Source organism: Scyliorhinus torazame, chromosome 3 (genome assembly GCF_047496885.1).
Source record: "Scyliorhinus torazame isolate Kashiwa2021f chromosome 3, sScyTor2.1, whole genome shotgun sequence".
In the NCBI taxonomy this organism is placed as follows: domain Eukaryota; kingdom Metazoa; phylum Chordata; class Chondrichthyes; order Carcharhiniformes; family Scyliorhinidae; genus Scyliorhinus; species Scyliorhinus torazame.
In genome coordinates, this window is record NC_092709.1 from 67,957,034 (window position 1) to 67,983,941 (window position 26,908).

Below are 26,908 nucleotides of genomic sequence, written 5' to 3' on the forward strand. Positions count from 1 at the left end.
ATGATTCACCAATCCTCTGGTTTGGGATTCACCGGGGTGTGGATTTAGACAAGTATTTCCCAGCATGGCCCTGACATAGACCTCGCAGTGAGCCAAGGGGATAAGTATTTCAAGTAGGTGCCCCCCTCCGCAAGTCCATTGGAGGGGCTTTCCCCCCCACAATGCAAATGCTGTCCAAACCACGCCGTAGCAGAGCCCCCCAGCAGACCCCCCCCAGCAGACCCCCCGTCAGACCCCATCCCACCAGAAACCCCCAGCAGAGATCCCCCAGCACAGGCCCCCAGCAGAGGCCCCAGCATATCAGAGGCCCTCCCATAACAGAGACCCACAATACAGAGACCCCCCCATAGAGATCCCCCCATAGAGATCCCCCCATAACAGTGACCCCAACCCATCAGTCACCCATGCCAGGAAGCTAAAGATCAGTCCAAACAGAAACAGTGAAAAAAAAATCAGTGCTTTAAAACTCACATGTATCCTACACCTTCTGTCTCATGCAGAGAAAGCAGCAGCTGTAACTTTTTAGAAAGCAAAAACCACATCACCAGAGTTTAAACTCCCTCATATCCTTTGATCTGCAAGGCTTCGATGCACTTAAAAGAGAAAAAGCTTTTACTAGGCAGTAATTGACAGCTTCTAGACAGCCAGACGTCTGGATTACTGGGACCAGTGTTCTAACTGGGAAGAGTGTTCTAGCGAATAGGATGAATAGGTTGGTCACAAGGACTTTAAACTAGCAAGTTGGGAGGAAGGGAAGTGTAAAGCTGTGGATAGTATAATGGTTAATGGAGATCAAGGCAGCAGGTTACGTGACAGGTTATTATGTAGAGATATGGGTTCAAAGACAAGGAAAATTAGGAGAAAGGGTAAGAGGAAAAATAAATTGCGAGAAGTTACTGATCAAGGTGTTAGGATTCATAACAAAGACATAAAAAACAGCATAAGTGCACTTTACCTGAATGCTCGTAGTATACGAAATAAGGTAAATGAGTTGATGGCGCAAATCATCATGAATGACTGTGATTTAGTGGCCATTACTGAAACATGGTTAAAAGATGGTCACGACTGGGAGTTAAATATCCAAGGGTATCAGACTATACGAAAGGATAGAATGGACGGTAAGGGCGGTGGTGTAGCTTTGTTGTTTAAGGATGGCATCCGGGCAACAGTAAGGGATGATATTGGTGCTATGGAGGACAAGGTTGAATCAATTTGGGTGGAAATCAGGAATAGTAAGGCGAAAAGGTCACTGATAGGAGTAGTCTATAGGCCACCAAATAGTAACAGGATGGTAGGGCAGGCAATAAGCAAAGAAATAACAGATGCATGTAGAAATGGTACAGCGGTTATCATGGGAGATTTTAATCTGCACGATTGGTTTAGCCAGGTTGGTAAAGGCAGCCTTGAGGAGGAGTTTATAGAATGTGCCCGGGATAATTTCCTGGAGCAGTATGTAATGGAACCTACAAGGGAACAAGCGGTCCTAGATCTGGTCCTGTGTAACGAGGCAGGATTGATTAATGATCTCATAGTTCGGGATCCTCTTGGAAGGAGCGACCACAATATGGTGGAATTTAAAAAACAGTTGGAAGATGACAAGGTAAAATCAAACACTAGTGTTTTGTGCTTAAACAAAGGCGATTACAATGGGATGAGAGAAGAACTAGCTAAGGTAGACTGGGAGCAAAGACTTCATGGTGAAGCAGTTGAGGAACAGTGGAGAACCTTCCGAGCGATCTTTCACAGTGTTCAGAAAAGGTTCATACCGACAAAAAAGAAAGACGGTAGAAAGGGGAAAAATCGACCATGGATATCTAAGGAGGTGAGGGAGAGTATCAAATTGAAGGAAAAAACATACAAAGTGGCAAAAATTAGTGGGAGACTAGAGGACTGGGAAGTCTTTAGGGGACAACAGAAAGCTACTAAAAAAGCCATAAAGAAGAGTAAGGTAGACTATGAAAGTAAACTGGCTCAGAACATAAAAGCAGAGAGTAAAAGCTTCAACAAATATATAAGACAAAAAAGAGTGGCTAAGGTAAATATTGGTCCTTTGGAAGATGAGAAGGGAGATTTAATAATAGGAGACGGGGAAATGGCTGAGGAGCTGAACAGGTTTTTTTGGGTCAGTCTTCGCAGTGGAGGACACAAATAACATGCCAGTGACTGAAGGAAATAAAGATATGATAGGTGAGGACCTTGAGATGATTGTAATCACTAAGGAGGCAGTATTGGGCAAGCTAATGGGGCTAAAGGTAGACAAGTCTCCTGGCCCTGATGGGATGCATCCCAGAGTGTTAAAAGAGATGGCTAGGGAAATTGTAAACGCACTAGTGATAATTTATCAAAATTCACTAGACTCTGGGGTGGTCCCAGAGGATTGGAAAGTAGCAAACGTGACACCACTGTTTAAAAAAGGAGGTCGGCAGAAAGCCGGTAATTATAGGCCGGTAAGTTTGACTTCGGTTGTAGGGAAAATGCTGGAATCTATCATTAAGGAGGAAATAGCGGGGCACCTGGAGGGAAATTGTCCCATTGGGCAGACGCAGCATGGGTTCACAAAGGGTAGGTCGTGTCTGACTAATTTGGTAGAATTTTTTGAGGACGTTACCAGTGCAGTAGATAACAGGGAGCCAATGGATGTGGTATATCTGGATTTCCAGAAAGCTTTTGACAAGGTGCCACACAAAAGGTTGCTGCATAAACTAAAGATGCATGGCATTGAGGGTAAAGTGGTAGCATGGGTAGAGGATTGGTTAACTAACAGAAAGCAGAGAGTGGGGATAAATGGGTGTTTCTCTGGTTGGCAACCTGTAACTAGTGGGGTCCCTCAAGGATCAGTGTTGGGCCCGCAGTTGTTCACAATTTACATAGACGATTTGGAGTTGGGGACCAAGTGCAATGTGTCAAAGTTTGCAGACGACACTAAGATGAGTGGTAAAGCAAAAAGGGCAGAGGATACCGGAAGTCTGCAGAAGGATTTGGATAGGTTAGGTGAATGGGCTAGGGTCTGGCAGATGGAATTCAATGTTGCCAAGTGTGAGGCTATCCATTTTGGGAGGAATAACAGCAGAATGGATTATTATTTAAATGGTAAGATGTTAAAACATGCTGCTGTGCAGAGGGACCTGGGTGTGCTGGTGCACGAGTCGCAAAAAGTTGGTGTGCAGGTGCAACAGGTGATTAAGAAGGCTAATCGAGTTTTGTCTTTCATTGCTAGAGGGATGGAGTTCAAGACTAGTGGGTTTATGCTGCGATTGTATAGGGTGTTGGTGAGGCCACATCTGGAGTATTGTGTTCAGTTTTGGTCTCCTTACCTGAGAAAGGACATATTGGCACTGGAGGGAGTGCAGAGGAGATTCACTAGGTTGATCCCAGAGTTGAGGGGATTAGATTATGACGAGAGGTTGAGTAGACTGGGACTGTACTCATTGGAGTTTAGAAAGATGCGGGGGGGATCTTATTGAGACATATACAATTATGAAGGGAATAGATAGGATAGACGCGGGCAGGTTGTTTCCACTGGTTGGGGAACGCAGAACTAGGGGGCATAGCCTCAAAATAAGGGGAGGTAGATTTAGGACGGTGTGTAGGAGGAACTTCTTCACCCAAAGGATTGTGAATCTCTGGAATTCCTTGCCCAGTGAAGCAATTGAGGCTCCTTCTTTAAACGTTTTTAAGAAAAAGATAGATGCCTTTCTAAAGAATAAAGGGATTTGGGGATATGGTGTACGGGCCGGAGAGTGGAGCTGAGTCCACAAAGATCAGCCATGATCTCATTAAATGGCGGAGCAGGCTTGAGGGGCCAGATGGCCTACTCCTGTTCCTAGTTCTTATGTTCTTATGATTGTTTCATTTCATTTCCCTTCAGGCTTGCATGAATTTCAAGTACCCTCCCCCTCGCTGCATCTCTTCAGCTCGCAGCCTCTCTTCAGCCACATATTCAACTGATAAATCTTTTTATTTCTGTTCTGACTGGCACATGGCACTGGTTGTAATCCTGAAATAACTACCTTTGAGGTCTTAGTTTTTAACTTACTTCCTAACCCCCTACATTCTGCCTTTAGGATCTCATCCCTTTTTTAACATATATTGTTTATCCCAATGTGTACCACGACCATTGGCTGTTCACCCTCCTCCCCTAGAATGTCCTGTTGCACACTGTGACATCCTTGAACCAAGCACCAGGGAGCCAAGATCTGGCACACACCTCTCTGATAAAATAGGGCCTTGTATGTCAAAGCTGCTCCTGTAGGTGTGAATGTCCACTGTGATACACTACCACAATCAAGGGATTTATCCCTAGTGACACTATATATTACACTAACATTAATCACCATTTATGCTATATCTGGAGGCACAACACAAGTGAATTAACCAATAATTCTTATAAAAATACCCAAAGTCTTTGGCCTTTGGCTGCCCAATAATTACAGTCACTGGGTGTGTAGGTTTGACCAGAATTACTGCTGATTCATAACAAGCGCTATAATGAACTGTGTAACAGATTAACTGTTAATTAATTTCTAATTCCTACTTTAACTTGTCCCCCACCTCTACACACAAGACAGACAAACACAGAGGGGTGGAAAAGTGTAAAAATGACAAGTGAAAGTTTGTTTCAGATGGTTGTTTTTAGCACACCTTTCTCCACAGCAAGCTTGCAAGCTAAAGTTTTTGTTTACAGTCTGGAATGGTCTTCTCTGCAGATTCATTCATCCAGTTTCTCTGTAACTTCTGAAGTACAGCAGTCACAGCTTTCCCGGAGAGAGGAGTAAGTTAAAGTCTCTGTTTGCAGCCTGTCATAGTTTTCCTGTAGGTCGATTTATTCAGGCACTCTGTAGGTTCAGTAGTACAACACCTATAAGTTTTCTGGAGAGGAACATGGAGGAAAGGGAGTGGATCTTCTCTTTAAGCTGCCAAGAGTCAAACTGAAACTCTCTCTAAGAAGCATTCCACTGGGATATAATCCAATCACACTGTTGCCAGACAAAGTACCCACTTTTGGGCCAATTCATTGGGCGCCAGGCAATCAATCCGAGTCCCATAACTCTCTCTTTGGTACTGACAAGTCTGCAGCTTCTGTTTATACCTGCACAGACTAGCAAACTGATCTCTCTTTAAACTTCTGGATTCTTCTGCTTGAATTAAAGGCACAGGCTGCTTGCCTTAAAGAGGCAGGTCCATTAATCATCCATGGATCAAAATAATAACAGCAAAATAAAATAAAGGGGAAACAAGGGAATAAACAGGAAGGACTCTTACAATATTCAGACGGTGTGGGTGGGGGAGGCATAGGGGTCAGACCATGAGGGGAAGGTGGCTGGGGGTGTCGGACATTGGGGGGAGTAGGGGATAAGGCTATCAGGGAACAGGCCAGCCAAGGGGCAGGTGAGGACGGGCTGTCAGATCAGGTTGGGTGGGGAGGTCGGGCATGCTGTGGGGAAAGGGGTCTGGTCAGGTTGGGTGGCATGGGGTTTGGGGAAGGGGCTTTGGCCCAGTTTGGGGAATTTCTTGGGGAGTTGAGGGGTGTGGGAAATACTGTATTGTGGGGAGGTGGTTAGTGCTGGATGTGGAGCCCCTTTGTTAGCTCAGTCTACGATTGTACAATAGTTCCCCAGAAGCTAGAAGAGGTTTTTATTCTATTAGTTTTTTCTGGGTGTCTATCATTGACACACAGCCAGAACCATTCGAAGTTACAGATTTAAATCACATTTTTGGGTGGTTCCTTTCAGAGGAAGTTAGTGCTTCTGGGCAATCGCAATTCGAACCCTTACCTGGGAACCACCAAAGGGGATTGCCCAGCCCACCTTTGGTGTACCCCTCCCGAATCCTTTGCCAGGGATCCCAATATTCCCTCTGAGTCAATAGCCAGAGGTTTAAATTTAAACTTAAATAAGGAAAGAGGAGGAGACTTTTGTTGTCTCAGAAAATTCCAAGAATCTCGAATGTTCCAACTGAAAAGGTAGTGGAAGCTGTTTCCATAAATAATTTTTGAAAGGTGTTGAATAGGGACTTGTGATTCAGGAACATACAGAGTTACAGGCAAAAAAAAAATCACTGTGCGACTGCACATGAACCTTTTCCAAGAACTAACACAGGCAATGTCAGCCAAATGTCCTTGTGTGTTGCAAGGTAATATCATTCCATAGCCTCAGCATTGACTGGAGCACGTTGCAAAAGCCAGGGGAAGATGTTTTGATCCGCGGCATTCTTCTTTCTTTTTAAGCAGGACCCACGCTCTCAAGCTACCTTCATTGACAGGGTTGATTACCTAATCCCATGAACACATTAGAGTTGGCCAAGAACAGGGGGCGGGATTCTGTGATCCTGAGGCTAAGTGTTGACGCCGTCGGAAACGCCGTCGCGTTTCTCAACGGCATCAACATGGCCTCAGGATCAGCAATTCTGGCGCCTACAGGGGGCCAGCACGGCACTGGGGCAGTTCATGCCGCTCCAGCTGCTGATCCCGGCGTCAACTGGGCGCCGTGCGACCTGCGCTTGCGCAGTGACAGTGACGCGAACCCGCGCATGCGCAGTGACAGTGACGCGAACCCGCGCATGCGCAGTGACAGTGACGCGAAACCGCGCATGCGCAGTGACAGTGACGCGAACCCGCGCATGCGCAGTGACAGTGATGCGAACCCGCGCTTGCGCAGTGACAGTGACGCGAACCCGCGCATGCGCAGTGACAGTGACGCGAACCCGCGCATGCGCAGTGACAGTGACGCAAACCCGCGCTTGCGCAGTGACAGTGACGTGAACCCGCGCATGCGCAGTGACAGTGACGCGAACCCGTGCATGCGCAGTGGCAGTGACGCGAACCCGCGCATGCGCAGTGACAGTGACGCGAACCCGCGCTTGCGCAGTGACAGTGACGCGAACCCGTGCATGCGCAGTGACAGTGACGCGAACCCGCGCTTGCGCAGTGACAGTGACGCGAACCCGCGCATGCGCAGTGGCAGTGACGCGAACCCGCACTTGCGCAGTGACAGTGATGCGAACCCGCGCATGCGCAGTGACAGTGACGCAAACCCGCGCATGCGCAGTGACAGTGACGCGAACCCGCGCATGCGCAGTGACAGTGACGCGAACCCGCGCTTGCGCAGTGGCAGTGACGCGAACCCGCGCTTGCGCGGTGACAGTGACGCGAACCCGCGCATGCGCAGTGACAGTGACGCGAACCCGCGCTTGCGCAGTGGCAGTGACGCGAACCCGTGCTTGCGCAGTGACAGTGACGCGAACCCGCGCATGCGCAGTGACAGTGACGCGAACCGGCGCTTCCGCAGTGACAGTGACGCGAACCCGCGCATGCGCAGTGACAGTGACGCGAACCCGCGCTTGCGCAGTGACAGTGACGCGAACCCGCGCATGCGCAGTGACAGTGACGCGAACCCGCGCATGCGCAGTGACAGTGACGCGAACCCGCGCTTGCGCAGTGACAGTGACGTGAACCCGCGCATGCGCAGTGACAGTGACGCGAACCCACGCTTGCGCAGTGGCTTTCGTCAATGCTCCGGCCCCGACGCAACATGGCGCAGGGCTACAGGGGCCGGCGCGGAAGAAAGGAGGCCCGCAGCCAGAGAGGCCGGCCCGCCGATTGGTAGGTCCCAATCACGGGCCATGCCACATCGGAGGGCCCCCCCCCGCCCCCCGGGTCGAACCCCCCTCCCCCCCCCACAGGCCGACCCCCGACCCTTCCACGCCGAGCTCCCGCTGGCTGATAGCAGGTATGAATGGCGCTGACGGTACTCGAGTTATTTACAATGGCCTCCGACCAGCGCCGCGCTAATCACACCGGTGCCAATGGCGCCGTAATCGCGTGCCTGCGTCGGGGCGGCGTGGCGCGATTCGTGCCAGTCGTGGGGATTCTCCGGCCCGCCCCTGGGCTGAGAGAATCCCGCCCAGGGTTTAAATAATATCTTACTGAAACCTTTGAGAAATCTATTCCTTCAGCCTTGACATTCACTGCAGCACTGATTTCAAATGGGTGAGCGGTTCTGGCCCTAACAAGGTTATAAGCTGCAGTGTGCCATGGGGTATGTACTCGTCATCAGGGAGGTCTCCAGAATTTTATTGCCTTATCTTGGATTCATGGGGTTTCTTTTAGGATTTGCCTGAGACCCTAAGATTTCTCCCATAGTCTGTTATTCATTTTTTAAAAAATTGTTTATTTACAAATCTATATACATCCTAATACTCTACACAAGTTTGTACTTTGGGTTTCCCACCAGATGTCAGTCTCTTAGTCATGTGACTTTGCCTCATAGTTATGCCAGTAGTTACACCAGTTTCAGGTGCTCCTAATGTTAATGCTTTCCTCCATATTTTTATTCAATCTAAACTCTCAAAAGAATGAGTGCCCAATTTCACACTCCAAGCTGACCCTCGAGTGAGAACCTATCCAGCTAGTCTCAGAATACCGGCTCACTACCTTCACAGCAGAACAAGTGAGCTCAGCATGAGGTTTCCAACTCGCCAACAATGTCCTCCTACTTGAATCAGTTTGAAAACAGTGTACTATGTCCATTTTCGCTAATTGTATTTTTTATTTTGTGTAAAAGCCATGCTTAATCTAGCTACATATTTAGAACAGGCAGTTAGTGTCAGTCAAAAAGACTTGGCTATCTAGTTCTTCAATGTACTCCTAAATTAAATCATTATATTTATATTTTTTTTAAACTTGTATTTTAATTGTAGAAGAAAGAAGCACTGCAGTTGTGATAGAAATTCTTCAGGGTATAAAATGGTGTACACAGCTGGTGAAATAAGTTGATTATTGCAACCTGAATAAGAGTTCCTAAGAGTGATTGCCCGTCTAGGTAGGTTCTATTGATGTGTTATTGTGCAAACTTGGTCACAATAGACCAGTGCAGGGGTGGCACAGTGGTGAAGTGGTTAGCACTGCTGCCTCACGGCACCGAGGACCCTGGTTTGATCCTGGACCCAGGTCACTATCCGTGTGGAGTTTGCACATTCTCCCCGCATCTGCATGGGTCTCACCCCACAACCCAAAGATGTGCAGGGTACGTGGATTGGCCACGTTAAATTGTTCCTCAATTGGAAAACATTTTACAAAGAAAAACCCAAGAAAAAAACAACAAACCAGTGCAAACTCCTCCCATTAGCAACATCAGAATAGTTGTGATTGTTTTTAATGCAGGAGTCTCATGATTTCGAGTAGGATTTTTTCAAACTCCGGTTCGGACCCGCTGGTGGGTGGTGGGCCGTGTTGGGAGGGTAGCGCCATTCCCAATCATGGGAGGAGCAGCCAGCAGCCGCGACCGGCTTTTAAATTGAGAATGCCGGCTGCAACCGGCTTTTAAATAGAACAATCAGTCTTCTGGCCAGAAGCGGCGGCAGAGAGCAGGTCACCCACCTGGCACATACACTGACATCTGTGCTTCGGGTGCAAAATCACAGAGGAAGAATTCCTTCATTTTCTAGCTGCAAGCTAGCAAGGCAACAGGACTGTGAAGAACTGAAGATTGATCATTTTATGCAATGAAAAACTGAAACCGGGATCAAAGCAGTGTAAAGATGATTTCTTGAGGTATGGCTTTGGTAATTGTGCCAATGCAAATCAGGATGCAAAGTCCATGTGTGGTAAATGCAGGGAAGTACTGGCAAATTAAAGTTTAAAATCTCAAAACTTCAAAGGCTACGCCTGGCGGGTTTGAGGACAAATCTTTTGATTTTTTCAAAGATGCAGCAAGAACTTAAATCATCAGCTGAAGTCCTTAGCAGAAATGTAACATTGAATAATAAAGCAAGTGAGATCATGAGGACCACGCAGAATCACCTGTCACATTAAAGGTAAGCGAAAATGGTGTGTTGCGAAGGTCGACCAGTGTGGGTCCCAAAGGTTGGTCCTAAAGTCGGTTGGCAAAAATAGGTCCCGGGAAAAAGGTTTGAAAAACACTGGTTTAGAGTGTAATTAACACTCCAACTACAAGTATCTTTATTTGTCAATTGTTCTCTTTCCAATATTTAACATAATATTCGTTGCCAGATTTTATGTAGAGAAATGTAATCTGTTCTGTGTAAAGTGTATTCTCTCAAACTACTTACTTTGTGTTTGAATTATTTTCTCATACCAATTATTTTCTGTATTTTTGACAAGCTCGATTTGATCAAGTAATAATTAAATGGGCTAAGGTTCAGAAATGTATAACCTGAAGTGCATAAAGATCCTGATTCAACCGCAACCTCAATTCACTGACAATTATTTGGAAGTGATTGCTGTGTTTTGAAGATTTTGTCATCCAATACATTTCTGCTCTTCTTTTATATCAGGTATTGTTATAAACTTTGCTGAATTTTTCCCAATTTAATTAAAATATTTATCCCTTTTCATTGCCCTGATTATGAATTAGCTGGTTCAACATAAACATGTGATTTATTCTTCACAGAAGTAATATTCCTATTATCTACACTGTGCGTGTTTTACCATCCTATTAATATATCAACAGTTTAAACCGTGGGTTGGGATACCCAATTCATTGAGAGCAGCAAATCAGTAATTTCCTCTGTTTCTTTCCTAATTCTCTTGGTACTAATTGGATAGATAGCGGGAGGGTGCAGGATAGTGAGCTCTTAGACCTTTTCCTTCGCCTTCTTCTGTGCTCTTTCCACTCCCCATGCTTCCAATGGCACAGTGGCACAGTGGTTAGCGCACCTGCCTCACAGTGCCAAGGACCCGAGTTTAATTCTGACTGTGTGGAGTCTGCGCATTCTCCCCTCATCTGTATGGGTTCTCTCTGGGTACTCCAGTTTCCTCTCACAGTCCAAAGATGTGAATGTTTGGTGGATTGGCCATACTAAATTGCTCCTTAATGTCCAAAGATGTGCAGGTTAAATGGGGGTATGGGGATAGGGCGGGGAGTGGGCCTTGTCAGGGCCCTCCTGTCTATTTTCTTGTTTTTCCCTTTCTTTTGTATTTGCGGTTGCCATTTTGATTCATGGATGATTAATGGACCTGTAACTTTAAGGCAAACCAACTTGTACGTGGCCTGTGCTTTTAATTCGAGTAGAGAATTGTAGCAGCAGGTGACATCAGTGATGACTCACTTTGACTGACTTGGCTGACGGCCAATGAACTGGCTAGAAGCATTCTGCTTTGCTCGGATCCAGTAGTGATTGGTTCTGATCTCACTGAGATCTTTTAGAGACAAGGCTGGATTTCTAGTTTCACTTTTGCTCCTGAAGCCTGGATGGAGGAGCTCTAACTCCCTCTTTCAAAGATCTGATAAATTCTCTCTGGAAATTCAGTGTAAAGTAAGAGCTCTCTCTCTCTCTCCCAAAAAGATTGCTGTGAAAACGAGACCAGAATCTGCTAACTCTCTCTGCAGAATTTGCTGTATAAACAGAATCCAGCAACTGATAACCCTCTCTCTGCTAAAAAAAGGCTAATGTGCACACAGAGTGCAGAATCTGATAACCCTCTCTTGAACAGGCCGTTGTGAGCCCAGAGGCTTCGCTTGGGAAAGCTGTGACCAATATATACTGCTGAGCGTCAAAGAAGATCATTACATGCTGTAATTCAATGACTTTAATCCACACTCATATGATGAAGAGAGTGCACAGAAGAACTCATCATCTGAAGCAAGGATTTTTATCTTTTTACCCTAATCCTTATTAATCTTTCACCCTTTTCCTTCCCTCAGTGTTTGTCTATCATGTGTGTGTGAGTAGAAGAGGGTGGGGCAGTTAAAGTGGAGTCAGATGTTAAAGGACATTTAACCAACTGTATTCATTGCATATTTCATGTTTGTTCTAGTTATAAATAAACAGTAATTGCGTTTCCACTTACAAACCTGGTGACTGTAATTATTGGGTAGCCAAGAGCCAAGGTGTTCGAGTATTTCTATATTTCTATGTGGGGCTGTAATCTACCACGCACTTGCCCAGGGTGGTGTAACAGCCTAGGTGATGTGCTCTTTCGGAGGGTCAGTGCAGTCTCGATAGGCTGAATGCTCCTTCTGCACTTTAGGGATTCTATGGATTCTGTGGGGAAACGCATATAAAAGGCACATGGTGCTACTATGCATCCCTCTTCTCCTCATTTCAGCTTAATTTATAACCGCATTAGCATAAAATGTGCATCCAAAGATATTAGCCGCAACTTTGAAAGCAGAAAGATTTTAAATGAATGGCATTTTTAGGTGTTTTTAAAAATACATTAATCGGCTATTTTTGTTTAACTATTTGCAGTTTTCATCTGCCTGTGTGCTTTTGTCTTGGGTCTGCCACTGGCCTTGCTCCTTTTAGACAATCACAATGTTTTGTTACCTGTCTGGTAGGTAACATGTGCTACTCAAACCTTGGTTAGTGATGAGGTCTTCTGAATCTTGATGAAGAAGACTCGAACTCGTCCAGTAGTAACAAAAGGTTTATTGAGTAACTATAACAATAATTGCATGAGTTCTTTACTTTAACTTTGATACTAGTGATAAGGTTAACAAGATCTAACTACGGTAACTATACGTAACTCCACTAGCCATCTGAACTAGTCTGCTATTGCCCCGGTCACAGTGCACCCAAGAGAGAGAGAGAGACCCAATGCGGTTGCCTTTTATACCCCTGTTGGTCCATGGTGCTACTGATTACACATTAACCCCTTGTGTACATGCGCATCTAGACATCACTACACACAATATTGTTGTCACTGAGAACTCCTTTGTAACTTTGCTTCTTAGAAGAAGAACAACAAACGTTGGAAACTGTTAAGATTAAATGTCAGGCACATTGCAACCAATCATCAGTTACTCCGCAGCAGAGGTGCCACTGCTGTCATCTGACTAAGGAAACTGGAAAATCAACCATGGTCAGCGTGAATTCTTGTGACATGTGGAGCTATAGTTATAGTGAGAAACTAAAAAATGACTCCTTTGTGGTTCTTCTGCACCCGAAGGAGCGAGCCGATCTCACAGCAAGGTTGATCAATCCCTATTTGTTGGTATGTGTTTCATTGAGGAATAAAGGGTGGCCTAGCCTGGAGCTCCCCAGCCACATCCTCTTTATGTGAGAGAATTAAGGGTAATTTGAAGATCTACCCATGGGACCCACCTGAAAAAGGGTGGAATCCTGGCAGGACTGTTCATTTGCATCTTATACCAGTCCCCTTGGACCAAACCGCCCGAGTTGACCAAGTCCTGCCTCCAACTGGAATTTCAGGTCTTTGCTTTTTGCATTAGAGTTGAACTTTTAAAAAATCAATGACTGCCATCTGCAAAGCTATACCCACAACTTCTGACAGGAACAAAGTATCACTTACACCCAAAATGGACAGATAAATGAATTTATAGCTCAAAAAAATAACTCATTCGAGGTATGAATTCAGGTCAGAATCCGATGCATATTCACACCAGTTTAACCGAGTTCCTCTGTTAACAGGCAGCTGTGATTAAATATCTTCTTCATCTGGGGAAAAAAACATTTCTTTTCATTGAGAAAAATGTTCTCCACGTTCCACTGAAGTAATTTACTTTGTGACCATGACTGAGTTTCTGACACAAATAATGGTTTAGAAAATGATGGAATGTAAATACATACCAGCAATATTTATAGCCAAAGCAAATGATTGATTGCTCCATTGTACTAAGTAATTTGCTGAGCATTCATTTAAAAACATATCGATTGAGACCATCTCGTTAACTTGCAACCTGCTTTATAGCAACAATGTAATTGAAGATGCCTTTAAATCAGTGAGACCTTTAAAGCAAAGCAAAAAAAAAAATCAATGTAATATTTTAAAAAGCAGTTGTAACTCACTCCCACTAACATTTTTTCACCATCATGCTTTGTTGATTGCCTTAAAATGACCAGCAGCATATCAGAGTTATACTGTCGGAAGCGTATGGAATTGAGGAATTGAAAAAAGGACCTATAAAATTGCCAGTGAGAACTACAAGGGACTTGTGAAAAGTACTGTCAGGAGAATTAATCAACAAAGCAAAGGAAATAAAATTTCTCAAATTATTCAATCAAAATTATTTCATTTGTCATTTTTGTTTCCATAATTAATATTTCTAGAGGCCATAAATCCCTGTAGGGCCTTGGAAGGTTTAGAACGTTGGCCTGTAAAAGATGTAAGCCATTCAGCCCCTCATACGCTTTACGCCATTTAATTATATCATGGCTGATCTGGATCGCAACACCATTTGCCTGGATATTTACAGGTCCAGCAGCTTAAGACAGGGCAGGAACTCCCAACATTGGGGCCCTGAGGACTCTAGTACAGTATCAGTAGTGATGTTACCGGGTGCACCAGAATCTCAAAGGATAGAAGCGAATCCCACATGGCCTGGATATCAAAGAAAAAAGTGCCATTTATTATCTTGTTTATCTTCTTTATCTCCCAGTGAGCCAGAGAAGACACAGCCAGAGTGAGACAGAACCAAGAGTGAGTTTGGGAATTTGAATCTAGGTGGGAATTGAATCAAATCAGTAAGGCAGTTCCTTTTAAATTTCAGGAGTTTAAATTAATTTAAATTAAGCTAGAATTGTGCAGTGTAGGTTAACAAGGGCTGCCCCACCCACTCACATAACTGGTTGGCAGTTAAGTGTCAGTCACTTAAATCTACCTTGATCTAAAAGCAGGTGGGGGAGGGGAGTCAATTCAGGACAGTTTAAAAAGGCAACTTGTAAACTCACTCCCAGTGAGTTCTCCCAGTGAGCCAGAGAAGACACAGCCAGAGTGAGACAGAACCAAGAGTGAGTTTGGGAATTTGAATCTAGGTGGGAATTCAAAGCTGGGTGGGGAGGAAGTGCTTTTTATCCCTGGTAAGTGACTGGTAAGTAGTGTTTCTGTTTTTCTGTTTCTTTTCATTGGTATATTTATTTATTCTTTCTTCGTTGTTTATTTATTTACTGAATCTTTTTTGGGAAATTGTAATTGCTGAAGTTAACCGAAGGTTTAAGACATGGCAGGGGATCTCAGACCCGTGTCATGCTCCTCGTGTGCGATGTGGGAGCTCAGGGACACGTCCACTGTCCCTGGCTTCTTCTCGTGCAAGAAGTGTGTCCAGTTGCAGCTCCTGTTAGATAGCTTGACGGCCCTGGAGCTGCGGATGGACTCACTTTGGAGCATCCGCGATGCTGAGGATGTCGTGGATAGCACGTTTAGCGAGTTGGACACACCGCAGTTGAAAGGTACTGGGGGAGATAGAAAATGAGTGACCAAAAGACAGAGCAAGAGTAGGAAGGCAGTGCAGGTGTCCTCTGCGGTCATCTCCCTGCAAAACAGATAGACTGCTTTGGATACTGTTGAGTGAGATGGCTCACCAGGGGAAGGCAGCAGCAGCCAGGTTCATGGCACCGTGGCTGGCACTGCTGCGCAGCTGGGCAGGAAGAAGAATGGCAGGGCTATAGTGATATGGGACTCAATTGTAAGGGGAATAGACAGGCGGTTCTGCGGACGCAATCGAGACTCCAGGATGGTATGTTGCCTCCCTGGTGCAAGGGTCAAGGATGTCTCGGAGCAGCTGCAGGACATTCTGGGGGGGGAGGGTGAACAGCCAGCTGTCGTGGTGCACATAGGCACCAACGATATAGGTAAAAAATGAGACGAGGTCCTACAAGCTGAATTTAGGGAGTTAGGAGTTAAACTAAAAAGTAGGACCTCAAAGGTAGTAATCTCAGGATTGCTACCAGTGCCACGAGCTAGTCAGAGTAGGAATGTCAGGATAGAGAGGATGAATGCGTGGCTCGAGAGATGGTGCAAGACGGAGGGATTCAAATTCCTGGAACATTGGAACCGGTTCTGGGGGAGGTGGGACTAGTACAAACTGGCAGGTCTGCACCTGGGCAGGGCTGGAACCGATGTCCTAGGGTGGGGGGGGGGGGGGTGTTTGCTAGAGCTGTTGAGGAGAGTTTAAACTAATGTGGCAGTGGGATGGGAACCGATGCAGGAAGTTGGAAGGTAGTAAAACAGGGGCAGAAACAAAAGGCAGTAAGGGGGAAAGTGTAAGGCAGAGAAGCCATAGTCAAAAATCAAAAAGGGTGACAGTACAAGGTACAGTGACTGAGGGGAACTCAGTGAATAGGACCAGGAATACTAAAAGGAATAAAACGGGAAGTGAAAACATTAATGGTAAGCGACGCGGCAGGTTGTCACATGAAGATATGGGTTCAACGACAAGGAAAATTAGGAGAAAGGTTAAGAGGAAATATAACTTAGGAGAGGTTACTGATCGAGGTGTTAAGATTCAGAACAGAGGTAAAAAAGCCAACATAAGTGTACTTTACCTGAATGCTCGTAGTATTCGGATTAAGGTAAATGAGTTGATGGTGCAAATCATCGTGAATAACTATGGTTTAGTGGCCATTACTGAAACATGGTTAAAGGATGGTCACGACTGGGAGTTAAATATCCAAGGGTATCAAACTATTCGGAAGGACAGAGTGGATGGTAAGAGAGGTGGTGTAGCTCTGTTATTTAAGGATGACATCTGGGCAACAGTAAGGAATGACATCGGTGCTATGGAGGATAAGGTTGAATCCATTTGGGTGGAAATCAGGAATAGTAAGGTGAAAAAGTCACTGATAGGAGTAATGTATAGCCACAAAATAGTAACATTATGATGGGGCAGGCAATAAACAAAGAAATAACGGATGCATGTAGAAATGGTACAGCAGTTAACATGGGGGATTTTAATCCAAATGCCAATTGGTTTAACCAAGTCGGTCAAGGCAGCCTTGAGGAGGAGTTTATAGAATGTATCCGCGATAGTTTCCTAGAACAGTATGTAATGGAACCTACGAGGAACAAGCGGCCCTAGATCTGGTCCTGTGTAATGAGACAGGATTGATTCAGGATCTCATAGTTTGGGATCCTCTCGGAAGGAGCGATCACAATATGGTGGAATACAAAATACAGATGGAGGGTGAGAAGGTAAAATCAAGCACTAGTGTTTTGTGCTTAAACAAAGGAGATTACAATGGGATGAGAGAAGAACTAGCTAAGGTAGACTGGGAGCAAGGGCTTTATGGTGAAACAGTTGAGGAACAGTGGAGAACCTTCCAAGTGATTTTTCACAGTGCTCAGCAAAGGTTTATACCAACAAAAAGGAAGGACGGTAGAAAGAGGGAAAATCGACCGTGGATATCTAAGGAAATAAGGGAGAGTATCAAATTGAAGGAAAAAACATACAAAGTAGCAAAGATCAGTGGGAGACTAGAGGACTGGGAAATCTTTAGGGGGCAACAGAAAGCTACTAAAAAAGCTATAAAGAAGAGTAAGATAGATTATGAGAGTAAACTTGCTCAGAATATAAAAACAGATGGTAAAAGTTTCTACAAATACATAAAACAAAAAAGAGTGGCTAAGGTAAATATTGGTCCTTTAGAGGATGAGAAGGGAGATTTAATAATGGGAGATGAGGAAATGGCTGAGGAACTGAACAGGTTTTTTGGGTCGGTCTTCACAGTGGAAGACACAAATAACATGCCAGTGACTGATGGAAATAAGGCTATGACAGGTGAGGACCTTCAGAAGATTGTTATCACCAAGGAGGTAGTGATGGGCAAGTTAATGGGGCTAAAGATAGACAAGTCTCCTCGACTTGATGGAATGCATCCCAGAGTGCTAAAAGAGATGGCTAGGGAAATTGCAAATGCACTAGTGATAATTTACCAAAATTCACTAGACTCTGGGGTGGTCCCAGCGGATTGGAAATTAGCAAACGTGACACCACTGTTTAAAAAGGAGGTAGGCAGAAAGCGGGTAATTATAGGCCAGTGAGCTTAACTTTGTTACTAGGGAAGATGCTGGAATCTATCATCAAGGAAGAAATAGCGAGGCATCTGGTTGGAAATTGTCCCATTGGACTGACGCAGCATGGGTTCATAAAGGGCAGGTCGTGCCTTACTATTTTAGTGGAAGTTTTTGAGGACATTAACAGTGCGGTAGATAACGGGGAGCCAATGGATGTGGTATATCTGGATTTCCAGAAAGCCTTTGACAAGGTGCCACACAAAAGGTTGCTGCATAAGATAAAGATGCATGGCATTAAGGGGAAAGTAGTAGCATGGATAGAGGATTGGTTAATTAATAGAAAGCAAAGAGTGGGGATTAATGGGTGTTTCTCTGGTTGGCAATCAGTAGCTAGTGGTGTCCCTCAGGGATCAGTGTTGGGCCCACAACTGTTCACAATTTACATAGATGATTTGGAGTTGGGGACCAAGGGCAATGTGTCCAAGTTTGCAGACGACACTGAGATAAGTGGTAAAGCAAAAAGTGCAGAGGATTCTGGAAGTCTGCAGAGGGATTTGGATAGGCTAAGTGAATGGGCTAGGGTCTGGCAGATGGAATACAATTTTGACAAATGTGAGGTTATCCATTTTGGTAGGAATAACAGCAAAAGGGATTATTATTTAAATGATAAAATATTAAAACATGCTGCTGTGCAGAGAGACCTGGGTGTGCTAGTGCATGAGTCGCAAAAAGTTGGTTTACAGGTGCAACAGGTGATTAAGAAGGCAAATGGAATTTTGTCCTTCATTGCTAGAGGGATGGAGTTTAAGACTAGGGAAGTTATGCTGCAATTGTATGAGGTGTTAGTGAGGCCAAACCTGGGTATTGTGTTCAGTTTTGGTCTCCTTACTTGAGAAAGGACGTACTGGCACTGGAGGGTGTGCAGAGGAGATTCACTAGGTTAATCCCAGAGCTGAAGGGGTTGGATTACGAGGAGAGGTTGAGTAGACTGGGACTGTACTCGTTGGAATTTAGAAGGATGAGGGGGGATCTTATAGAAACATATAAGATTATGAAGGGAATAGATAGGATAGATGCGGACAGGTTGTTTCCACTGGCAGGTGAAAGCAGAACTAGGGGGCATAGCCTCAAAATAAGGGGAAGTAGATTTAGGACTGAGTTTAGGAGGAACTTCTTCACCCAAAGGGTTGTGAATCTATGGAATTCCTTGCCCAGTGAAGCAGTAGAGGCTCCTTCATTAAATGTTTTTAAGATAAAGATAGATAGTTTTTTGAAGAATAAAGGTATTAAGGGTTATGGTGTTCGGGCCGGAAAGTGGAGCTGAGTCCACAAATGATCAGCCATGATCTCATTGAATGGTGGAGCAGGCTCGAGGGGCCAGATGGCCTACTCCTGCTCCTAGTTCTCCTTTTCTTATGTTCTGATTAAAAGCATCCTCATCTTTATGAATGGTCATGTTGCACAATTTGGAATAGAACCAATGAGGAAAAATGTCCTTATCTGAGGAAGGATATTCTTGCTATGGGGAGTGCAGACTGATTCTTGGGATGGTGGGGCTGACATACGAGGAGAGATTGAGTTGGTTAGGATTGTGTTCCCTGGAGTTCTGAAGAATGAGGGGTATCTCATAGAAACCTATAAAGTTCTAACAGGACTGGACAAAATAGATGCAAGATGGATGTTCCTGATGGTGGGAGTGTCCAGAACCAAGAGTCACAGACTGAGGATATGGGGTGGACCATTTAGGACAGTGATGAGGAGAAATTTCTTCACTCAGAGAGTAGTGAGCCTGTGGAATTTGCTACCAGAAAAAGTAGTTGAGACCAAAACATTGTGGGCGGGATTCTCCATTCCTGAGACGAAAGTGTTGACGCCGGGGCAGAAATTGTGGACTTTCACAACAGCAAAACTGGCGCAGAACCTGGACCGATTCAACAACTGTGGAGGAGTTAGCACCAGCACCACCTGCAACACAATCGATTCCAAAGAAAAACGGTGCAGGATTCACCAGGTCTGTTAATGACACTCAGGAGGCTGGCAAGCTGTAGCCGCATATCCACATTGCAATCCCCACACATACTCATTTCAGCCAACAAGTGACACTGGTTGTGCTGGAGTGCATCCATACAGCTGGGGAGTCGGCTGGGGCCAGCGGGCACCTAGGGTGGTGGCCTGGGGGGACACCTACACCTGTGGCCCTAAGTTCCTAGAGGCCGATACAAGCGTGTGCAGCTGCATGGCTGCCTTTCTGGCTACTATAACCCCACAGCAAACATTCCTGGCCACCCCCTGCTCCTCCCCCCAGCCCTGGCAGAAGGCTCTGGCCAGCGGCACAACTGTCAGCAAACTGTGGCGATGTTAGACCCTTTCCATACCTCCCCTCGATACCTCAGCAGCCACAACACCGGTTTCACGGTTTTTAAACGCACATGTGAACCTCGCCGTTGGGAACTCCACCCATCGGAGACAGCATTGCGAAGGCCCCTGGAAAATACAGGGTCGGGCCCACTAATGATAAGTAAGCTGTGTTTACTGGACGTGCGTTCAGGACCACATTGACGCTGCTGTCGAGGTGATGGAGAATTGCGCTTTGGTGTCTGAACCCATTCTCTGCCCAATTGTGTTTTGCGGTTTCGACATCAGCCAACGAAGAATCCCGCCCTGTGTGTTTTCAAGAAACAGTTAGCTATGGCACTTGGGGGCGAAGGGGAGCAAAAGATATGGTGGGAAGGCGGAACCAGGCTATTGAGTTGGATGATCAGCCATGGTCATAATGAATGGCGGAATAGGCTGGAAAAGCCTCCTCCTGCTCCTATTTTCTATATTTCTATGACAAGGCAAAGTGATGATCCACTACCTTAAGATGGTGTGAGGAATTTTGAGTCACGACAGTTGGCCCCCTCAAAGCTTCTTCTCTAAGAGCCGATCATTTTGGCAACAAAGTGAAACGGTTCACAAGTAAAATATCACATAGCATAAGATCATCAAAATGGGTCTAATCAAGTCGATTATTACTTTGAACTTGAAAGTGCGCCATGCAGTTCCAAGAGCTATTTTATACCAACACATTTGATACCAAAACTTTGGTCTGGATTTCGTGGTCAGACTAAGATGTAATTAGAACAGCGTCAACTGGTTACCCACACGTGTACAGTTAAACGCGGAAACCAAGTAGCTGCTCTCAACATTGCCCTGCTCCTCCGCAAGCTGCGATCTCACAGCATCTCGCTGAGTAGATACAGTAATTAAACCTATACAAGGGCATGCATTTGTGGTACTTACTCTAGATACACACAACACGCCAAGAAAAATTAAGGCTTGTCTATTCCAGTGTAAGTGGAATTTCGTGGCCAGAATAAAGACAATGCGTCTTTTATCACAGTCACACTACATTCTGGCACTGAAAATGTACTTTTAAATTGGGGAGTCTCATTTCTTAATTTTTTTACATATTGTCGGACAGCATACAAAACAAAATTGTTCTTGTCTTTATTGTTTAATTCTGTCTCTTACTTTTAATTCCATCTTCCTTTCCCTTGCTTTCTTTTACTTTCTGCATATCATTTGACATTCAGTTAAACATTGATACTGGTGCTCTTCTCATCATAGAATATTCATTATGATTGGACAAGGGGACCAGCCATTGCGTGCTCTGATCACACGACTCTCTGATGTCCTGTAAAAGGCACCATGCTGTTTTTTCTTCCTAATTATGGCAAGTCACAGTCCAAAGGCCCACAGGCAGTGCATGATCAAACGCAATGAACATTCAGCATTGGTTATTCGCTGCTGACTGCAAAATCTGGTCAATATATTTTTGACAAAATTATTTTTATTCAGGTTTTACATTTTAACAAACAACGCAACAAAACCACAGGAATGGGACAGCACTGCAAGAAATAATTAAATCCTCAACATTCATGAATACAGAGGTGAACAGGAGAACAGCAGTACAACTGGGTCAATACAATCATTAGACATAACTTGATACCTCATAAAGCACCGCCAGAGAAGAAGGGAGAACAGGATAAAGCCATGAAAACATAGGGCTGGATTCTTCGGTCGCTGACGCTGAAATCACATTCGCCGATCGGCCGGAGAATCCACGTTTGTGCCGAAATCCGGGGCGATGCCGCTTTTGCAATGCTCCGCCCCCTCAAAATCGGCATACCCTTGCGCCGTACGCCGTCAGGACGCCACCTGAAGCCCTCCCCCGCTGCTCCACCCCCGTCGGGCCAAGTTCCCGAAGGCGTGGAACACTTATCCTTTTTTCTGTGAACGCGGCGTGGCGACTGCGGACTGAGTCCAGCTCCGCCACAGTCGGGGAGGGGGGAGCCGTTTCGCTGGCAGGTGGGCCTTCGTCGGGGCTGGGGGGGACTGGCGGGGGATGGTCTGGAGGGCGGCGAGGCTGGTTACAGGGGGGCGGTTTTTGGGAGGCTGGGTCCGCACGCGATCGGCGCCATGTTGCACAACGCAGCCGCCGCGGGCCGCCGCCGTGCGCATGCGCGGCCACAGGCCCGGCAGTTATCCAGCCATATGCACGGATAAAGCAGGGGATTTACGCTGCGCGGCTGCTAGCCCCCCACCGGGTGGAGGATCGGTGCTGCATTTGCAACGTTTTTTCTGGCGTAAAATGCCACTGTTCCCACGCCGGCGTCAGCACTTAGTCTTCAAATCGGCGAATCCAGGCCGTGGTAAAATGGTGCACTCCTTCCCAAGCGGCGATTGCTCATAATTACTAGAGTTCAGGATAAGTTTTTCACGCCATGTTCGGGTGCGCACCAATATACATCTCCCTCAACTCCAGCAGCGCCAGAGGCATCGGTGAAACACTGCAACCTCCTCCCCTCGGATACCAGACCTGTCTGTACCCCTGCAGGATCCAATCACAGATTCTTTATAACCACCCATAAAAAAAGCAAAGAAAATTCACGAAAACCGCAGTTCTAAAAGGATGTTACACATATACCACATAACGCATCATAACCCCAGTCTCAGGCCCAGTGCTGAACCAACATCATTCCACACACTTGTACAGAGAGGACCACAGCTGTACATTCAAATTATGATCTGTGCTGTCAATGTCTCCCAACAAAAGGAATGGAGAACTACCAGGGGTGGATCACAGGTTAACAAAGGGTCAGGGCCCAATTGTGGGTTCACATTCCCCTGGCGCAAGCTCACCATCATTCATGAAAAAGAGAAACTAAACTGCTCAATCAAATAAGAAAAGTTCCAACCATAAGGGCGGTAACAGGTTATTACCTAAAGCTCAACCTCAGGCCCCGGTGCACAGAAGAGTCCTCTCAGGATGTCCCGAATGAGTGCCTTTGAGAAGGGACATCCCAAGCTCCAGCTGTCAACAGGACTCCAACCACGGCACCGGACCAGGCCTAGCCCAGCACACTCTGACCCACAAACGTCAGCATCCCTAGGATGTGCAGCACCACCCCAAATGCCATACCCCAGCTGGACCCCAATCACATTCAGGACAGTGCAACACCCCCACACTTTTACAAAACAAAATTAGACCAGCCCCAATCGGGGAGACCCCATCACCGAAGAGAATCACCAACACACCCAAATATTGAGTGCCGTGGGAATGGGGGGCTGACTCCCTCCTGCTTGGTGCGATAAGGGGAACCCCCCCTTGGACTACCAAACCAAAGCAGCATTTATAACAGTACACTGCTCACCCAGGTGAAGAGAAGAAGAAAAGAGCTGCTGAGGGAAAAATACCCAAGCTGACCCAGGAATAATCGAAGATTAAATGAGCCCATCTCAGAGTGCGCCGCCAGTCACTACCTAAAGAACAACAACCCCGAGGAGGAGTCAGGAGGAACCCAGTCCTCCCCAGGATACACAATCTGGCTAGACCATCGATGGAAACGGAAAAAGGCACAGATTATTAAACTTGAAATAACAAGAAGCACAATAAAAACGCGATGCTATTAGCCTTAACTGCGGGGGGGGGGGGGGGGGGGGGGGGGACGGATCTTCAATCTCAGTGAGGACTTACCTAACCCCATCATCCAACTCAACACCAACCAACCAACCACCCATCACCCTGCCATAGCTCCACTCCTCTTCATTATCAACGGTGTCCAAAACACACTCCCACCCTACCGTAACTGTGAGGATAACAGCACATAAAAAAAGGAGTAATATCGTACACAGACCACATATCACATCATCGACTTAACATGGTTGTTGCTAGAATAGGATAACAGGCAACCTTGACCACACCCCCCCCCCCGCCCCCCTGCTCACACATTGCACACCCTTTTTCGAGAAAAGAGAACGTCAATTAGTCAACAGCACAATCATAAGGATGTAAGGTCCAGGATTGTTGAATAACCACAGGATAACAGCACCATCTATGTCGCTTGAGAAGGCCAAAGCCATGACAGGATCATCGAACACTCCTCAGAATCTCTCGAGGATCCCAACGAATGAAGCACCTTCACTTCCACCAAGCCATCGCCCCGATGCCCAAGCAACCACCAGCCACAGAGAACAGGACATGAGCAATGAGCAGGCAGGACACTCAGGGGTGGTATCGCACTATAAAAAACACGAGGCACTCACAGTCCGCCTCTTTCCACTGATGAACATCTACAGAGTGAGTCAGGGTGTATGTACAGTATCAAACCTCCAGCACGTGGCTAAGAGCTAGTCTGGTTCAGTCAGACAGTGTAACCACACTGAGGTTAGCAGAGAGTCGAAATCATAGAGAACTGTGCTAACTGTGCTACTGGTTCAATAAATCAGACTGAACTAACTTCAAGGTCTGGAGTATCTTTTAGTTAAAGCTGCATCCAGTTGCAGCCTGTGTTATCCCAGAGTACATAACACGACATTCTACCAAGAGACTGCTTAATCTAAGTGGTTTACCTCAGTCCATTCCGTGACGACCAGTGAATATATCCCGGCACCATGGAGAAGATTCAGACTCCTCACCAGCTCAGGACCTCCGGCAATCTCAGTGCCAACTGGCGGACATTCAAGCAAAAGTTTCTGCTGTACATCAAAGCTTCAGACCTCGTGGGTGCGTCTGATGCAAGGAAGATCGTGTTTCTCCTATCAACAGCGGGTGATCAAGCCATCGAACTCTTCAACTCTTTTCACTTCACCGAAGCCTAGGAGAAGGCAAAGTTTCAGACCATCCTGGACAAGTTTGACAGTCACTGTGAAGTGGACACCAATGAAATCTTCGAGTGCTACATATTCAAACAGCGTCTACAAGGTAAAGATGAATCTTTCAACTCCTTCTTCACTAACTTCCGCCTGCTAGCGCTGTCCTGCAACTTTGATGATATTGCTGACTCCATGATCAGAGACCAAATTGTTTTTGGAGTTCACTCTGATCCTCTGAGAGAGCAGCTACTGATAATCAAGCATATGACCCTGCCAGTCACGATTGAAACATGCACAGTGCATGAGCATGCCCAAATATCGCTATGCCCAGTACAAATCGTCTGAAAATGAGAAACTTGCCTCCCACGAGGCAGAGAGTGTGCAGGCCATCTCCCGGATGCAGCGCCTCAGCATTGATGAAAGCAGCCATTTCGCGCGCTTTTCCCGGGGCCCCACGCATGCGTGATGCGAACAGGATAACAAAGCGGCCGACTCCCGCACTGCGCATGTGCAACAACGCGCAGAGGGTCAGGACACCGATGCCATGGCGTGCTCGAACTGTGACAACACCCACTGAAAGAAACACTGCCCTGCAAGAGGCAGGCAATGTATAAACTGCAGGAGGCCTGGACACTATGCAGTCTTGTGCAGGCCTGCACCACCAGTCAGGGGCCAGCGCTCCCAATTCCAACGATGGCGCGTTCAGAGTGTGCAACAACGATGACAGGATTCTGATCCAGGCAGCACAACGGATCCAGAGGAAGAATGCCTGGACTCCGCCTACTGTGTTGGCATCATTCCCAAATGTGAATATGCCACATCCAACTCATCACAAATTCAATCCATCCTCGCTGTGGATTCTGCGGACGAATGGCGTGCGGTGATGCAGGTCAACTACTGCTCCATCCAGTTTAAGCTGGACACAGGTGCTTCTGCCAACCTCCTCTCACAGGCAGTTCTCAAATGCATCAAGAAGCCCCCAAGGTACTTCCAGCAGCCTGCAGGCTCCTGGACTACAACGGAAATGCTATCACGGCACTGGAATCCTGCCATCTACTCGTCTCCAACCGGAGCACCTATGTACGGTTACGTTTTGAAATTGTCAAGACAGACAGGACATCCCTACTTGGCGCCCATGCCTGCAGGCAGCTGAACCTCGTGCAGTGGGTTTACACAGTGACATCCTCCAATGTGGATCTCCAGGCCGGCATTGACGACATCCTCGCTCAGTATCCGGATGTGTTTGACGGGATGGGCATGCTGCCATATCGATACAAGATTCTGCTATGACCTGATGCCAAGCCAGTGGTCCACGCACCACGCTGGGTCCCGGCTCTGCTGAGGGAGCGCCTGAAGGCACAGCTCGAGGATCTTCGGCAACAGGGCATCATTTCCAAGGTAACCGAACCGACTGACTGGGTCAGCTCGATTATATGTGTTAGAAAGCCTTCGGGAGACCTGCGCATCTGCATTGATCCCAAGGATCTCAATAAAAATATAATGCGTGAACACTACCCCATCCCGAAGCGGGAGGAACTCACCAGCGAGATGGCACACGCACGTTTTTTCACCAAGTTAGATGCGTCACATGGATTTTGGCAAATGCAGCTGGATGAGTCCAGCAGAAGGCTCTGCACCTTCAACACACCGTTTGGCAGATACTGCTATAATCACATGCCATTTGGGATTGTCTCAGCATCGGAGATCTTCCATCGCATCATGGAGCAGGTGATGGAGGGCATTGAAGGGGTTTGTGTGGACATGGACGACATCATCATATGGTCCACGACCCCTGAAGAGCATGTTTCCCGTCTCCAGCATGTATCCGCCGTGTCCATGCCAATGGCCTGAAGCTGAACATGTCCAAATGTTGCTTTGGCATGTCGACACTCAAGTTCCTAGGTGACCAGATCTCTCAGCAGGGCGTGCGCCCGGACACAGACAAGGTCAAGGCCATCGAAGCCATGAAGGTCCCTGAAGACAAGAAGGCGGCGTTGCGCTTCCTGGGCATGGTCAATTTTCTGGGCAAGTTTATCCCAAACCTGGCCTCACACGGCC